The sequence below is a fragment of the Seriola aureovittata genome, chromosome 8 (genome assembly GCF_021018895.1).
Source record: "Seriola aureovittata isolate HTS-2021-v1 ecotype China chromosome 8, ASM2101889v1, whole genome shotgun sequence".
NCBI lineage: Eukaryota > Metazoa > Chordata > Actinopteri > Carangiformes > Carangidae > Seriola > Seriola aureovittata.
Genome location: NC_079371.1, coordinates 1654172 through 1661842, shown reverse-complemented (window position 1 = coordinate 1661842; position 7671 = coordinate 1654172). Strand labels below are relative to the sequence as shown.

Sequence of the window (7671 nt, the reverse complement as noted above, 5' to 3'; positions counted from 1 at the left end):
GCTCCAATTTTTCATGTCCTAGGAAGTTTTCTGTTAAAGGAAAGTTGTGGTTTTCCAGGCCCTGATATTCAGTCAGCGGCAGGGCTTCGGGGGGGGGGGGGGGGGAGGGTGGGGGGGGCGGGGAGGGTGGGGGGATGTCTCTGCCAGAGTGAATGTGAATGTGACCGTGCTGAAGGTGTGAGCAGGCTGCCATTTCCAGTGTGCGGCTGAAATTGGGAAAGAATCAAATGTAGATGAATCACATTTGGTTTGTTCTTTAATTGCAGCCTTCGCATTCAGAGAGAGAAGGCGGGGGGGGGGGGGGGGGGGGGGGGGGAGAGAGGGGGGGAGCCATCTGGATCTCCAGCTACCGGCGGAGGACTGAGAAATTATCAGGATATCAACAGTCACAGGGAAGATTTCCAAAATTAGTCACCGCCAGTGGAAACATGTGACACGTGTAATGAAGGAACGACTCAGTGCCACATAATTACTCTTGAACTAGATATCTGAAGACTTTTACGGCCAAGATATAAAAACTACAAGGATGGAGTCTTTTTGCGCTGTGTCTGTTGAGATGCAGCGAGCAGCAGCTGTCAGGTGAGAGAAGAGTATTTCTTTCTGAACCAACAGTTTCCTCAGAGTCAACTATGATCAAGATCCCTGGACGAGAGTTTGATGAAGCTACTTTTAGGTTTTCTCTTGGTGCACTTAACAACCAGCTGTTTGCAGGTGAATAAAAACTCACTGTCTCACCTGTGCACTGCTGTATCGGTGTGGGCGGTCCCTCCCTGCTCACACCTTTCGAACAGGTAGGTCACCTAAAAAGACAAAAAAAAACCAAAACAAAGTTAGAACACACTTATTAAGCAAAATGAGTCCGTGCATTGGGAAGAAAAAATTGTATAATCAAGCACAAGTATAATTAATTTAAGTGCACTGATTAAATGGGTTTAATGTAGATGTGCTGACAGTGAATAATAGCTAACATCTAATTAGATGTTAACAAGCACTAACCATCAGCTGAGAGAATGAGAAGTAACAGGCAGGTTTATTTCCCTGATATTGGAAGTTATCTCAGATATTGTCAGAGAGCAGCTCCACTTTGCTTTTTTAATGTATTTGCACAAGTAATAAAAAAGACATAATACTTAACAGGAATAATAAAAAAAAAAAAAACTGCTGAAAAAACAGAGGAACAGTTTCATCTAAAAATCACAATTAAGGAAAATAAAACACATGAGCTCAACACTGTTTGACACTTGTCTGTAGTTACTCACTTATTATCAACGGCAGCAGTTTCCAAACATTTTCAAACTCACAGTTCACGTGAAAATCTCCAAAATGTCAGCGCCCAACGTCCGACCTCCGTAGCAACACGGAGGCTAAATAATGTTTTTCTCGTGTTTGAATGACACGGTTGAACATTAAAGACTGAACTGTCTCTTGACTCTTTCCTTCTAATTCCTCCTGTTGCTAACCAGCTAACCAGCTAACCAACCAACCATCAGGCTGAGGTAGCAGTGTACGATGTGGTCCGGGCGGCGACAACAGAGAAGTTCCTATCTCTAGCGTATCACAGTAATTGGCCTGATTGCGAGTTTTTAAACATTTTTAATGATTAAAGATCATTTTATTTAAAAAAAAACATTAAAAACATTATGTGTATATATATATATATAGTTTTTTAAATATAAAATTTTATCTTTGACAACATTATTCTGTTTTGCAAAAGAGTTTGCAAAACTGATAAAAAAATATGTTACTGAACGATAGGAAATGTTGAAATGTTCATTAGATCTGTATTTGATATTACTATAAAAGATGCTTTCAGTACAGAGCAAGGCAGTGTGACTGTGTGAAGGTTGAGGGTTTGATTCCCGCCTGTATTCACTCTTGCTTCCATTTGTTTGTGCTACTTGACAGCTGATATTTAAAAACCTGTGGAAACTGTAAAGTAATGGACAGAGGACGGAGAGGGATCCGCAGACGGCCGATCAATCAGCGAGCCGGGGAGTCTCACTTCCTGTTGGTCCCGCCCACCCCGACCTGTACCGCCGCCGGTCGACAGGTCCATCACTCAGCCTGACTGACAGCTGCAGCAGCCGCTCATCCTCCTGATCGATGGCGTGGACTTTCTCCACTCAGACACAGATACTATGAGATCGAACGGTAAGGTTCTGTCGTCTGTATGTGGTTCTAATCTCCTATCAACACACACACACACACACACACACACACACACACACACACACAGGCAGAGTGCAGGGAGCGGAGGTGGAGATCAATCTGTGTGTCTGTTGTCTTATCACAGTTGTGGTTCAATAACACTTTGAATGGAGGATGAGCGCTGGGGGGAGGGGGAGGAGTGACCGTTTGATAGAGAGAAAGCAAACAGACTTCCTTTATGGAAATAAAGCAAATGAAAGAAGAAGAAAAAACTTATACTAATAATAAAGTAATAATTTTAGAGACAAGCTGAATCTTTGAAACATGAATTTGAGAATATTTGAGGATTTGGTTGCATGAACTCGAGCTGCATGGAGCTATACATGTTGGGCGGGGCCGAGGTCAGGTGACTGGAGGGAGGACTCCTCGTCCTCTCTGGTCGTCATGTGGTTCTTGTGAAGCCTTGAGCTGGTTTGGGTCGTGAACCTGCTGCAGTTTGAAACCGTCTCCACTTATACCTGTTTTTCATGTCGCACTTTTTCAGCCAAAACAACTAATAAATGAATAATTAAATTTTTTTTTGCTCTTTAAAGTCGCGTTGTATTAATAAGAGTGACAGAACGAATCACTGAGTTGTGTGAGAGAGTAAAAACGAATGTTCTGTGTTCGTGTTGGAAGTCGACTATAAACGACCTGTTGGGTTGAGTCCGTCCACACTGGTTGGTTAACAGCTCCATCGCTCCTTTTCAGACACATAGTTCTGCAGGAAGATATTGATCCCGTCTTTAAAGCTTCGGTTTGGTTGCTTGTCTTTAATGTTACTTGATGTTTCCTCTGTGTCATTGTCCATCTTCAGGAGAAGAACAGAACCAAAACCAGAACCCGCTTCCTTCCCTCAAAATAAAGTTTACGTGTTTTACTGAAGATGTTCCTGAGCTCCTGGAGAATTGGTGAAGCGTCTGTCGGAGCGGGAGTGGAGGTTAGTTTGTTCACTGTCAGTGAAGTTGGTGAGTGTCTGCTCTGAAAACTGTGAGGCAAACAAAGCTGTGTGCAGCGACAACTCGTCTCGACACTCTCCATACTGCCGCGTCTGACTGTAGGGAATCATTATGAGCCATCTGAGGATGTTTATTAATGACCTTGGCATGGCTGGAGGTGGCTGCCATGCTGCTAATGCTATTCACTGGCACACGGCGAACCGTGGCAGCGCACAAAGAGAGGCAGGGAGGCAGAGGACAAGGCGCCTGGTGGACATCCATATTAATGCCAAACACAGCCTGTGTTCTGCTGCCATGAGCCCCAGCTGAAGTCCAGACAGAGCAGCCTGATCCCTCAGGACGCGCTCCTTTATCTTCATACCGCCACATCCGCTGCGGCCCAAACTGTCACGAGACGTCTCCAAAGATGTCCAGAGATGTCCTCAAAAAGTCTGCAGAAGCTTTCTGATGTTCCACGAAGTTCCCGAGACGTCTGAGGACAAAGTTAGGAAGTGTGAAGTGAAGATTTGTGGATGTACACTTTTTAAAACATCTGACGTTAGGACTGATCCACTGTAGCTCGGATTGTACCAACAAACATATGTATGTGTTCATGCTGTTGGTATAAAATGATCAATAAGATCAAGAATGTCATGTAATGAAATAGTGCAGAGTTTTAGGTCTAAATGTTTGTAGACATCATGAAGCCACACGGTGCACTAGTTTATCTGTTCAGCGATTACAAAGAGCTTTACAAAAGCTGAGGCAACGAAATAATTCAAGTGAAAACACTGAATATTTTAGATTCAATAATAAGATTAAAGGATAAAATAAAATATATAAAAACAAGTTGATACTGATCCTGATAAAAATGAGTCCGATTCACACAAAAGTAAAAACTTAAAATTAAAGAAAAATTCAAAAGCTTGTTACAAACATGACGATATCTTATGATACCTTAGATCACATACTGCACATGAGTTGTGTAAATAAATATGTGCAAAGACGGATCACTTGTTATAGTGTCATATCTTATAAAAACCCTCAAAAATAGATGGTGGTGGTGATGGAGGAAGAAGAGGATGCTGGAGATCTGGACGTGATGTGATTGATCCTTTTCACCCAGGGAGGGCCGGGCGATCGCTCTGGCCTTGAACTATCGGAAACGCCTGTAAGCCCCGCCCACTATAAATCAAAATGTGATTGGTTAATTCACCTGCCACGTTCTAAACAAACACTCACAGCTGTGGAGGCTTCAGGCCTTCTGTCCCTCATGAAGTCCTGACCAGACCTTTCCCTCACCTGGAGACAACAACAACAAAGAAAGATCTGATGGAATCACTGTTCTCATGGTTGTAGGACAGTAACCTTCGTTTCTGAAGCGACGTTGATGGAGAAATCGAAAGTGCAACCCTGCGAAATAAACAGATAAAAGTGTGTCAGAGGGAGAATTACTCGGTCAATCAATGTGCGGTTGTATATAAACAGAGATGTATAACCAACAGCGGAGCTTGTTCACCTGTTTCAGACACACCTGAATTCCAGAATAAAGGCACATTCTCTTCAGGCACGTTCCAACTTTATACTTTAAAAAACATTTTTTAAAGAAGTTATTGAATCACAAAAGCAGAACGTGTGAATTCCGTCTGTCTGCTGTGATCATGATGTAACGACAAAGGTCAGACACAAGCAGCTTCACACTCTCGCTAATGTGTGAAATGATTTTAAAGCAGCTCTAATCCTAATCCTGATCAGGTTTCACAGGTGGATTCCTCTGTGTGCTGCCTTTGACCTTCTGTCACGCCGCTCGTTTTCACATCCACTTATTCACTTTTCTGATGCAAACTGGATGAAATGCCTGAACAAACCAGTCGCCTGAATATTTTAAAGCCTTACATACACACTGGTTTTTTTATTCACTGTTTTCTCTCAGAGAATCGGCTGCATTTTGCTGCCTGTGCAGGTATCGATTTCAGCAGCAGCAGCACCTTTGTCTAACAGGTAATGTGGCCCGGGAGCTGCCGGTTGGCCAAAGGCCATTTCTCCCTCCAAATAATTAAACATGCAGCCGGTGGGAAACATGAAGTGAGCCCGTGCAGCTCTACATGTCACACATTAGGAAACAGGAACAGAGGAACGCTGAGGAACCCGGTCTGTGGGAGGAGAACATGTTCTGCCGTTCTCCGGGGTTTCAAAGCCTGACGACGAGGGGAGAGAGCCGCGGCGCGAACTCTCAGCGAAACCAGCTGCTGCTTAATTACCTTTCCACACAGCAGCGACATGAAGAGGTGTGTTTTATCTGCCGCCTCGGTCGCACAACTTTTGCAGCGTAATTGCTCGCTCACTGCCTCCGTTTCCGCCACAGTGAGGACTCAAAGGCAGGGTGGGGCCGAGCGAGGCAGAGATAGAGACAGAGAGAGGGGGGGGGTGAATATTTCTGGATGTGTTGTTGTTTGTGCCTGAGAGGTGGAATCGTCTCTTGAGAAGATTCACAACAGAGTCGACAGTGATGCCGGCAGCTGTGTGAGCTCTGCTGCGAGCTAAATGCTAACACGCTCACAACAACAACGCCGCAGCGCTGAAGTTTAGCAGCTGTAATCTGCGCCATGTTTGCTAGCTTAGTTTAGCGTGTCTGCATGCTAACATTTTAGCGCTAACCGCTGCAGAGAGGAAGAGAGCAGCTCCGTCTTTTCGTTAGTTTGGATGGTTAATGTTTAATTGTCTCTGGATTAATGGATGAAACATGACACGGTGTGAGTGGCAGCACCTGTCTGACATACTGGATTATTTTCCGAAGGTGAAGTCAGTGCATGGCGCCAAGCTTCAGTGAGACTTCAGCGTGGAGGTTTGGTTTGATTAGAAAACGCTTCTACAGTCGAAGTAAATGACAATAAAAGAAAAGAGCAAACACAGTGGCGTCTCCAGACTCATCAGCAGCTGCTGATTGGACCGGAGGACTTCACTGCTCTGGGCTTTCTGAAACAATGAACAAAGCGGCAGCTACGCACACAAGACTAAAGTAAACTGAGCAGCTGCAGAAGAAGAAGAGGACACAGAGAGATGAGGTCGTTAAAAAGAGCTGAGGTCAAAGGTCAAACAAACGAAAACCACGTGGAAAACATGATGGAAATCTGTTTTCGTCTTCATGTTCATTCATCACGTTTCTCTGTGTTTGTTGCACTTTGTCACGTTTGTTGTTTTTTAATTAACCAACTTTTCAGCCTCAGCTGAGCTTTAAAAACTTTATTGAAATATTCAGATTTTTTTCATTTTCAAAATTTCTCTGGTCAAGTTTTTTTTTTATGTGCAAAAAAACCAAAACATAAAAACAGACAAATGTTTAGTTCAAAGGCCTTGTTGATAATAATGACTATAAAATATAATTACACTGAATCTGTTCTTCTTCGACGCTGAGGTCACTAACTCCAACCTCCGTGTGTTTCATGGAAGTTCCTTCAAACAAACACATTCTACATGTCTCACACACGTTTCCTCCTGAATCCCTCCTGACAGATTTGCCGTTTTTGGAAACTTTGCGGTGTCTACGAGAATTTAAAATAAAGTTTCTGTAATTCTGAACAATTCTTGGCCAAACAACATGCGATTGTGGAGCCGGATCCTCCGGTGGATTGAGCAGGGACACGGAGGTTAAATAGATTTTCAGCTTCTTGCTTCCTGGAAAACATTTCACACGAGTCACAAACACATTCTGGCTTAAAACACACAGTGAAGATCTCACCGCCACCACACGTTGGCGGTCCTGCAGAAACACGCCACCGCCAAAAAACAACAACAAAAAAAACCCCCTGAGAATATTCCAGATCTACTTCCTGTGGCGCGCCGGCAGGCTGCTGCCCAAAAGCCTCCACGCCACAATTAGAAGTAGAGGAGAAACAACAGGCGGCCGGAGTCTTTACCGGCATCACACAGGAAAACAATAAAGCCGGTGGACGGAGGTCGCGGGGGTCACGGGGGTCAGGGCGCCATCACCCCCATCAGACACTGCTGATTGAAGTCAGGCAGAGAGTTGAACGCTGCTTCGTGAGCGGGCCGACGAACGACTCATCAGCTGCCACTAGAGAGAGAGAAAAACTTAATCTATGTTCGAAACAAAACACACACACACACACACACACACACACACACACACACACACACACACTGCCTTGATCTCCATCTGAATGTGCTCATTGATACGTGAGGATGAAGGTCAGATGTGTAGAGTGTTGACATCTGATTGGTCCTCGTCTTCAAGAAGTGATCTGACGAGAAAAAAGCTTCAGGGCCTCGCACTGATTTCCTTTCTCTACTGTGTGTGTGTGTGTGTGTGTGTGTGTGTGTGTGTGTGTGTGTGTGTGATGGTGAGGAGGAGAAATGCTGGCGGCTCTTCATCATCACCGTGGCGGCGGTGGGAGTCGAGCGGAGGATCATGAAAGAAGAAGAAGTGGGATCCTTCCTGCTACTGAAGAAAGAGAAGGATGCTGACAAACTGATCTGTGAGATTTCTACTGCGCACACACACACACACACACACACACACACACAC

General features: G+C 44.4%; 1 long non-coding RNA gene across 1 annotated transcript; it reads left to right on the top strand.

Annotated features, from left to right (window-relative positions):
- The first annotated feature begins 332 nt into the window (after positions 1-332).
- LOC130174046 (uncharacterized) lies at positions 333-7671 on the top strand. Its single transcript, XR_008828534.1, has 4 exons — positions 333-579; positions 1906-2151; positions 3005-3127; positions 7492-7671. It is a non-coding gene; the product is annotated as an uncharacterized LOC130174046 (long non-coding RNA).